Source organism: Oncorhynchus nerka, linkage group LG7 (assembly GCF_034236695.1).
Source record: "Oncorhynchus nerka isolate Pitt River linkage group LG7, Oner_Uvic_2.0, whole genome shotgun sequence".
NCBI classification, from domain to species: Eukaryota; Metazoa; Chordata; class Actinopteri; order Salmoniformes; family Salmonidae; genus Oncorhynchus; species Oncorhynchus nerka.
The window spans coordinates 64,020,630-64,031,383 of record NC_088402.1 but is presented as its reverse complement, the minus strand read 5'-3'; positions in this window follow the sequence as shown (position 1 = coordinate 64,031,383).

The window sequence follows — 10,754 nt, the reverse complement described above, 5'->3', positions numbered from 1 at the left end:
GAACTCAGGAAAGCATTCTTTATCTCATTAAAGAATCTAAAGCAGATTTTTAAAACTCTATTTGGCAAACCATATATAGCTACTGGTGTTGCATCCAGCATCCAGCCTGTTGCATCCAGCTTTCTATTGACCTTTGGCCAGCTGGGTCACTACTAGATTGTCCAGGCTGAAATGGATCCAGGTCCAGTGCAACAGGGGGCTTATCTGCAGAGCCCGAAGTGCCGGCCATGAATGCACTCAAGCAGTGGCACTCACACACACAAACATATCCACAGGGATATGTATGAAGCAACCTGGACTAGAGTGGTGGTATTCAGAGTCCTCACTCATCACCCCTGACCCTAGTTATTCTGGGGTCTATAGGCTGCTCAGATACAGGGGTGGATTGGCTATCTGGCAATTCTGGTAATTGCCAGATCGGCTGGACGATTATTTTGCTTGGATGGGCTGGTCGAAATTGCCACACACAAAAATATTTTTTATATATACCAAAAAATAAAACAATGAAAAAGGTGAAATGGCCGGTGGCCCATGGGCCTGTTAAGATGGAAAGATCGTAAAAAATGGAAAGGGTGCCTATAAACGTAGAAAGAGCACATTCTACATTGTCACCTCACTTAAAAATAATTGACCATGATTTGGTGCATTACCCTGCTCCTGCCCCTGTGCCTGTGCCTGTGCCCTTGCTGGGTCCTGCTGCTGTGATGAGCGAGCCACTCTCCTCTCCTCCCATGCGTTCGAGAAAGAAATGCGTTCTGAACATATAACATTTCAAAATGCAATTGAAGTAAAAACACAGCTTTGAAAGCTTCGTCCCGTTGTCCCTGTTGAAGAGAGGAGGGTCTCAGCTTCCTGTAGGTATATATTTATTTCTCAACTCTCAATAATCAACTTAATAGCAACTATTTTGCAAACAAAATATTTTATATGGCTTTGAGATATTGAGTGTTGTGCCTACAACTAGAACGTTTTTTTTAGGACTAGCAGTGGGTATTATATTTACAGTTAACAATCGAGTTAAAGTGTTTTCTAGGACTAGCAGTGGGTATTATATTTACAGTTAACAATCGAGTTAAAGTGTTTTTTAGGACTAGCAGTGGGTATTATATTTACATTTAACAATCGAGTTAACGTGTTTTTTAGGACTAGCAGTGGGTATTATATTTACAGTTAACAATCGAGTTAAAGTGTTTTTTAGGACTAGCAGTGGGTATTATATTTACAGTTAACAATCGAGTTAAAGTGTTTTTTAGGACTAGCAGTGGGTATTATATTTACAGTTAACAATCGAGTTAACGTGTTTTTTCCCCACTTCCTCAGGTTTTGAACCGCAAACAAATTAGCCTATGATATTAATGTACATAAAGATGTATGTAATTCATCTCTATTAAACATATATAATAATAAGGAAATGATGTAGTCCTATTTTGACAGGGAGTTGGCAGTGCATGCAGTAATGTGGGCTGTGTGTGGATAAAGTGTCAGGGCCGATATGTTGTCCCAGGCTGCCCCAGCTCAGATACAGATTCAGTTTGGTTATGTTTAATGTTATGTCTATTTCAATGTCAATTCCTGATTTCCTATCAGTGTATTGGGTCAGGTACTGAATATTATTTGTCTGCACAACTGTTTTATCATTTAAATGTACTGTCATTTTGAACAGCATCAATAATAGCTCCTTTGTGGGCCATGACAAACTACTTTGAGCCATGCATAATTTTGTGTACATTGTGTAGTGTCTAAGTGTTGCTCATCACATTTCAGTGTCAGAGTTGACCCAGGCTGTCATGTTTTGGAACTATGACATGGTAGGACAGAGGTCCTGGTGTCCCTCCCTTCCAACCTGTCCCCAGAGTCTGTCAGGAATGGAATTACAGAGTGGTGTAGAAAGGCAACCAGCTCAACACAGCTGCAATTAGGCTAATATTTCCAAATAGGTGCTACACTAAAAGTTAATAACTCCCAGCTGTTCTGGACATTAGTCCCATAGAAAGATAGAGGTATAGTTTTGCATGCGCACTGAGTTTACTTATGCAGTACATGATTCTTCAGAAGATCAACAATGTATACTAGCTATCAGATTTGTACATGGGTAACAAACCTTGGGATCACTGAGTGTCTTTCCATTCAGAGAATGAAACAATTCATCTCAAACCACACACGCACGCACCCGTTCCAGGCCACCTGCTGTTAAGAGAAAATATGTATTAATTGTTTATAATTATTCAGGGTATCGGGTATCTTGATCGTGATAAACTGCAGCTTTACTGTCCAAGTCTCAGTGACACATGGTCTTATATAGGCCATACTGCTTGACAGCTCCACTAGCCACCTCACCGCTCTGTGCCCTCAGCTGCTGGCCTGGCCTGCCTGCCGCAGGAACTACTGAACCCAAGGCCTCAGCATCATCACATCACACCAAGTGTGAGAAAAACCCTCAACGAATGTTGACATGGAGCTCCTGGCAACTTTTGAAATATGCCTGCGGGACATTTATTTGCACATACATGCTTTGTTATATAAACAAATACCCATACACATAATTACTTTTGTCTTGAAGACAAAAAATATGCTACTTATCGCGTAGCGCCTAATGGGGACTGACAAACAGCGTTTCCTAGAAGAGCAGCATGCTCAGGCAAGGGCATGCGTGTACGAAAGCATATTTCTAATGCCTGTTTGCAGTATCAATTGTTGCTGGTTGACACAAAGTAAGGGAATGAACAGAGGAAACTGTGCTGCTTAATATAGAAAGATGAATGAAGAGTCATTCTGAAGGAGATGGGTTACACAGTGCCCACTGCAGATGGAGTGGGTGAAGACAGGCGAGTGAGATATCGTTTCAGCCTGGCATGCCACTCATCTCAGTGAGCATGGCCCATGCGGGATCTGAGGGATCTGTCCCATGTGACACATTTAGAATAGTCATGTACGTCCATGCATCAATGAGATATCATTATTTTAGTCCAATCAATTTGTTTGGCAATGCCTTGCTCCTTTTGGTGTAGGAAATGGAGCTGTACAGTAGTTGCAGGTGACTGAGGACAAAAGTTGACCGGTGGGTTTAGCCATGCTGGTTAATAAATGGTCATCAAAATGCTCAGTGTGTGTGTTTTATTATTGCCTGGCACAGCCACGGAAAATATCAGTGGAGCAGGAACCAGGGTTGCGTTATGTGGCACATGGCACGACATTGGTATTAGTAAGGCTATGTAGCTGGTGATCACGCTCTGTTTCTATTTAATACCGGCCTCTACAGTATCCACACAGCCCTAATCCTGCTACAGTCGGAGTCGTAGCAGCAGTGTTAATTGGGGTAATTGTGAGGCATGAGGCTGCCTGCTGCCGGGCCTTGTGGAGTTATTCCTATAATGGAGTAACAGGGTGGCAGTAGGATTCCTTGGGGGATTCAGGGGCGTGAGGGTATCTGAAACATTTCCTCTCTGTCTTCCATGTGACAGAGACAGTGTTTTGTTTTGTCAACAAAGAGCGTTATGGCAGGGACTTGTCTTACCACTGGCCTGTCTATGAATAGCTTGTCAAATTGGCAATACTCTCTCAACGTGTTCAATGACATGTACTACAAACTAGTGGAGCAGACAATTTTAATCCTCTCATGTAAGTTAAAAACAGCAGGGTACAATTATTCATCTTCGTGCAAATTTTTACAAATCAAAATGTAATGGTGATTCTGGAGTTTCCCCAAGTTGCTATTGACTCCATTGTAGTATCAGGACACTTTTAAAATAATGCATATAGATTTCTAAATACCTGGAATGGGTTGAAAGTTCCTGGTTCTCAATTCCAGATCTTTTTATTTTTAGCTCACCAGTAGATGAAGCTGAATTGGTTCAACCCCGGCCCCAATCCTCACTACTACAAAGCCCACAAACAATTGTAAAATGCTTTTATTACTTACAGTACAAGCCTTATATGCATTCAAACTCCATGGTCATTACACTGTGAAGTCACTGAATCCACATTTCTAGAGCACAGTGGCTCCAGTGAATATTTATAGCATTGGACTGCTGCAGTTTACAAGCTTTGGTAATGATGTGCAAAGCACTGTAACCTATGGCATGATGACATGTTGACAACAAAGGTATTTACTGTAATCCTTACAGTGGTGATTCCTGCATTTATCTCTGTCTTTCTTTGTTGAATAGATGACATTGGCAAAGTAGTGACCTCCCTCCCTCCATCCCTCCCTCTCTTACAGATACAACACACAAACACAAGTACAAACACACACACACTTGAACACAAACTCATGGAGCATTTGCTTACATTTATAATTGAGTAATTTAGCAGACGCTCTTATCCATAGCAACTTACATTAGTGCATTCATCTTAAGATAGCTAGGTGAGACATCAACATATAAAAGTCGTAGCAAGTACATTTTATCATCAGTGCTAGTTGGAAAAGCTAATGGGATATGTCTAAGACTCTCATTTTCAGAAGATGGGCAGGAACTCTGCTGTCCTAGCTTCAGGGGGAAGCTTGTTCCACCATTGGGGTTCCAGGACAGAGAAAATCTTTGACTGGGCCCAGCGGGAACTGCCCTTCGGGTGTTAGGGCCGAGAGACCAACCAGCTCGGGTTGGGGTGTAGGGTTTGACCATGAAGGTAGGAAGGGGCAGTTCCCCTTGCTTAGAGGCGATGTCAGACTGGCGATGTCAGACTGCCAGTAAATGCTGCCATCTAGTGAAACTAACCCTTCTTTGAACTTGTAATCTCTACAGTGCCAACTGAAGACATATTACTGTATCCTGGGGCAAAACTTATTGATCAAAACATCACTCAATATATGTGGTCTTGATAACCATGTTGACCCCAATGATTTATATATACACTAGATGACTGACAGAGGGCACTGTTTTGAAGTCACAGCGCCTCCATCTTGGTACTCTCCTTTTCCATTGAAAGACATATTCTGGAAGCTATAGAAAGGTATTTATTAACATCTTTATCTACATCTGTTTATTCCATTACAGGCACATCAATGCATACTTTTTCAAGACATTTTCGTTAAAATAAAAATTTTGGAAAGTACTAATGTACTACAGCAACAACAAAAAATACTTGTAATTTTGTCCTTGAAACATTTAATTGAAATATTGTAGAAAACCCATTTATTCCTATGGAGGAGTACTTCTTCTGAGGAGTGGCAATAGGGCCACCCGGTGGCTTCAAATTCTCTCATTGGTCAATACATAGCATCAGCAATCCAGGGTTTATATCAATGACTGTATATATGAATGGACAAAGCCATCGGTCAAATAAAATAAAATAAAAGTTTATTTGTCACATGCGCCCAATACAACAGATGCTTACTTACAAGCCCAAAACCAACAATGCAGATTTAAGAAAAATAAGAGTTAAGAAAAGGTTTACTAAATGAACTAAAGTATAAAAAAGAGTAACAATAAAATGACAATAACAGGGCTATATACAGGGAGTATCGGTACTGACTCAATGTGCGGGGGTACAGATTAGTTGAGGAAATTGAGGTAATATGTACATGTAGGTAGGTGAAAGTGACTATGCATAGACAACAAACAGCGAGGAGCAGCAGTGTACAAATGGGGGGGGGGGGGGTCAATGCAAATAGTCTGGGTAGCCAGTTGATTAGCTTTTCAGCAGTCTTATGGCTTGGGGGTAGAAGCTGTTAAGAAGCCTTTTGGCCATAGACTTGGCCCTCCAGTACCGCTTGTCGTGCGGTAGCAGAGAGAACAGTCTATGACTATGGTAGCTGGAGTCTTTGGCAATTTTTAGGGCCTTCCTCTGACACCGCCTAGTATAGAGGTATTGGATGGCAGGAAGCTTGGCCCTGGGCCATACACACTACCCTTTGTAGCGCCTTGAGGTCGGAGTCTGAGCGGTTGCCACACCAGGCGGGGATACAACCAGTCAGGATGCTCTCGATGGTGCAGCTGTATAGCTTTTTGAGGATCTGTTGTCCTGGCACCACACTGCCAAGTCTCTGATCTTCTCCCTGTAAGCTGTCTCATCGTTGTCGGTGATCAAGCCTACCACCATTTTGACGTTGACAAACTTAATGATGGTGTTGGAGTCGTGCTTGGTCGTGGGTTAACAGGGAGTACAGGAGGGGACTAAGCACGCACCCCTGAGCTGCCCCCGTGTTGAGGATCAGCGTGGCAGATGTGTTGTTGCCTATCACATGACACCATGCATTCCTATGTGAAGACTCAATAGCGCATTGAAGCCAAATGTCAAAAAGTCAGTTAAGATGGTGTCTCATGGCGACATAACATCTGCAGTTTGATCTACTCTAGCAAGTTGCATGCTAGCTCAGTGCTGCCCCATCTTATTAAGTAAATCAAGTTGAAGGCCAAACGGGGTACTGCAGGCTGCCACAAAATTATCTTCATAAGTTCTTCTATGTGATTGTAAAATAATCAGACAAAGGACATACATCTGGTGTATTAAAAGCAATTATTGGTACCATGATTGTCTTCAAAAAAAATAAGACATTTAAACAAAGATTGGCCAATGAACATGGATATTTTTCCATTCACTGTAATGGGAGATCATGTTTTTCAAATCAATGCCTGCAGTACTGTGGTCGGCCTTGAACTTCCGTGGCTTCAGTGAGAGGGGACAGTCACTCTCCCCTGTTTTATATACATCATTGGTTGACCCTAGTCTCTTGAGCCCCTTGATTGAACCTATCCTTGATTTAAAGACTACAGTCATATGATTTTAATGGGAGCAGTTGGTGTGCTATTCTTACACTCCCTAACGTGTTGAACACGGCAATGCATTATAACAATATAACAATGCAATATATCAAAAAAAACGTCTGCTGCAGCATTAAGATTTGTGTCATTTTGGACACTTTTAAAGGGATTATCATCTCACCCTGTGAAACATGTTTTGATCATAAGATTGTGCTACACTAATATTTTTCCTGCTAATATAACCCTTTTTCACATAACAGGCACTCAGCATTTGGTGTGTGGGTAGGATATTTAGCTACCGACCTATCTATCTATACAGGATTTTATGATGTGGAAATTGGAGTTGATGACCATTGATTTGGTAGGCTAATGTCTGACCTGTGTCTATAAATTCCTGCATGTCACGTGAACTGTTTGCAATTGTACTTCTTCAAGAGAACAAAGTCACGTTTTATGAGCTCCTGTATTCAGCCTCTGTTTAGTCATCATTTTGATTATAATTGAGGTTCCACTCTCTGACCCTCCAACACAGTGTGAGACAAGAGTATCATAGGGATCAATGTCAAAGTTTAAATTCACCATTGGCTCCAAATAAACGTACAGGCTACCTATGATTTAGGGTGCATTCATTTTTTTTGGGATAAATCAATGAGTAGGTTATATGCGTTGGCTCAATTGGCTAGGCTACTTCCCAGTGATCAAATGAGCTGATTAGGCCTGAACTGATTCAGGGCACGGAATCTTGACATAAGCAGGTAATATCATATTTTTCCAATTTGTGGAAAGAGATTTCTTAAAGGGTCAATCCGCATCGAAACAATAACAAAGCGCAATTCCTGCCCCTGTTTTGGTAAAAAAACTGAGGGGTGGGGCTGGAAGGATGTAATCACTCTCAAATTCATAAAAAGAGCTGACCATCCATGTGTCAAAATGATCGTTTTAACCATATAGTGTTTGTGTACATTTATTTAGTTTACAAACATTGGATTAAAACAAGCTTATATGTTGTGTTCTGATGGGACCACAGTTTACTTAGTTCATTAGGCATTTCTATGTTTATTCTTCAAGAATCAAGAGGTCCAAAAACTGAAGATTGAAAAATTGTCTTGTTCCCTAGCAAAATGTTCTTCTGAACAAGCAGGAAGCCTATGCCTGCAGTACATTCAGTAGGCCTATGTGTGTTTTTTGTTCTAGGCTTATAGGTCTACATTTCTATCTAGCTGCTCTATTTCCATGACCAGTGATGATGTGCTCAACGACATTGTCTTGTTTCGTCAGCTGCATTCCACAGCTTTGAATTCCCTAAAAATCACCAGTTTACACACTGTAATTATAGTTTCTTACTTTGAAAAAGGTGGCTGTTGTGCTAGGTACAAGTACATTTGATGTTTTGCTCTGCATGGCTTATAACATCTCTGATGTATGTTATCTTGATTTATTATGTGTTAATCAAAAGTGGATATGCTGTTTATCACAGTCCCTGGTTCGAATCCAGGCTTTTTCACATCCGGATGCGATTGGGAGTCCCATAGGGCGGCGCACAGTGTCGACCGGGTTTGGCCGGGGTTGGCCGCCATTGTAAATAAGAATTTGTTCTTAACTGACTTGCCTAGTTAAATAAAGGTTCAATAAAACATTTAAAAATAAGAAAAAAAATCACTCCACTGTTTCGACCTGTCACTTCTCTGGCCCTGATGCTGCTGAGGTCATACACACCACCAGTGAGCCTTATGATAAACTGTAGGCCCCATGCTGAGTGAGGTCTAGGCAGGGGGCCCTGGAAGGGACCATCCTAGTTGGTAAATTGCTGCTGTGCCAGCATGTGTCTGTTGGCTGGTGCCCATATTCAGCTTAATCAAAAGGAGTCACAGTGATGGGAGTGACACGGCCTGCTGCCTTGCCCTGCCTCCAGCAACGACACCTCTGCTTGAGACCTTTCTCCTTGACAATCCCATCTCCGCTCAGGTGACTGAGTGGCTCTTGAGTTCCATTCTGAGATGATTGAGGCGATGTCCCGTGAAACAACAGCTTTTCTGCTCTGGCTTGAGACTAGTCCCTGATTGAGTCTTCTGCTGTGAGGATCAGAGGTAAAGACTGGCTCGCTGAGGCCCACCGTGACACAGATTTCCATTCAGTTCCCTGACACAGATTTCCATTCAGTTATGTTTGTGTGTGCGTGCGTGCGTGCGTGCGTGTGTGGTTGTGTGTGTGTGTGTGTGTGTTTTTGCGTGAGACATTGCAAAAATAGGAAGTAGGTTGCTCATGTTTGGAAAGTGAAATATGAGGGGTTGTCTTAACAAGAATGAGGAAGTCCTGGAGCCGGTTACTGGAAAGGGTCTGCCTGCTTCCTCATAGTGCCTCTTTTTTTGTTATTTTCTTGTACTTAGTACATTCATAAAACCAAAGACCAGAATAACTTTCAGTAGGATTTCCTCTATCAAACATTTGTATGAACAAGAAGAAAATGCTATGCAAGTGTGGGGCTGTGTGGAAGTCAAATGTAGCCAGTAGGGGGCATTAATAGATCATTCATTAACAACATAAACCAGTGTGCAGTCAGAGGTCTAATTGGTCTCCCCCTTACAAAATACACCCCATGAATGTAACATAATCATCAACATTTTAATCAAAACCATTACAATAGCAGACTTATTGAGGACATCATATGATTTGATTCTATCCACTTATATTGTGATCCACTCTTTCTGTCATGGTGTGGAAGTCAGGAACACCACTGTCCTTACAACTTGCCTCTTATCACTCATTCAGTGGCTACAGCAGTCACTGTTGTTTAAAAGGTCAGCAATGTGCTTCCTATTTAGCCATAGGACTGGTCACATTCTTTTCTAGGAACTCATTCTGACCATACATTTTGCCACAGGGCTTTGAACTAAAAACTATAATGTCTGCAACTCAGTTGTCTGTATCGTTAACACTGATAATGGTAACTCTTTTTCTGCACTGAGATCCGGGGTGTTTTGGTGGAGACAGAACTTCCTGATCTATAAAATACAATTTAAATGGTAGTCTTCTCCAAGTCAGTTGTCTTTACATAGAAGTCTGTTCCCTTATTAATTGAAAACTTGTTTCCAATGTGCATCCCCATGGACAAAATAACACATTCCATTGTAGGTACAAGCGGTTAAGGGGGGGTGGCAAAGGATGAAAAATTAAGGAAATTAGCAAGGAATTGATTTGTTGAATTGATCCACTTACAATGACATAATGACATACTTTGATTTATAAGGTAAGCAGAGCAGTACTAATAGGATTGGCTGTGTAGTAGGGAGAGTGCTCTGTGATGTGCTTTGGAGTCAGAGACAGACTCACATTTTATTTAAAATTGGGTTGATCTCCACTGATGCCATGCTTCAACATGTTTCCAAGGTAACAGAGGAGTTTGGCTTGAAACCAGACCCTGCAGTGCAGAGTGCCACTGCATAGAAACCAGCCTAAATATATCCCCACATACTTTACTTCAACGTAACACATTCACATCCATTATCAACCACACACACACACACACACACACACACACACACACACACACACACACACACACACACACACACACACACACACACACACACACACACACACACACACACACACACACACACACACACACACACACACACACACCTTATGCATTCTTCTCATCTTGTGTGGTCCAGACATCATAATTTATATAATATAAAATAATGTAGCGGACACAGGGAGTAATTATAATATCTGGGGCAATGAAGGTCTGGGGTTGTGGGGTTGTGTGCTGCTGATGCCATAGCTGGAGTCACTATGCCACGCAGTGTGAGTTAGCATCATTAATTAATTTTGAATATGGACAGCCCAAAATAAAACATGTTTTACCTAGCCTACAGTAGTGGTGCCACTGCCTGAGTAAAGGAATGAAAAAGTACAAATTATATAACATATCTTCTCTTCATTGTGAATGTTTAATTAATGTAACCACCTTGTGGATTTCTGTCATGGGTTCTGTTTCTGCTATCTATGGATAGATGATGCATGGAATGGTGCAGGGTTTTGGCAACAAAC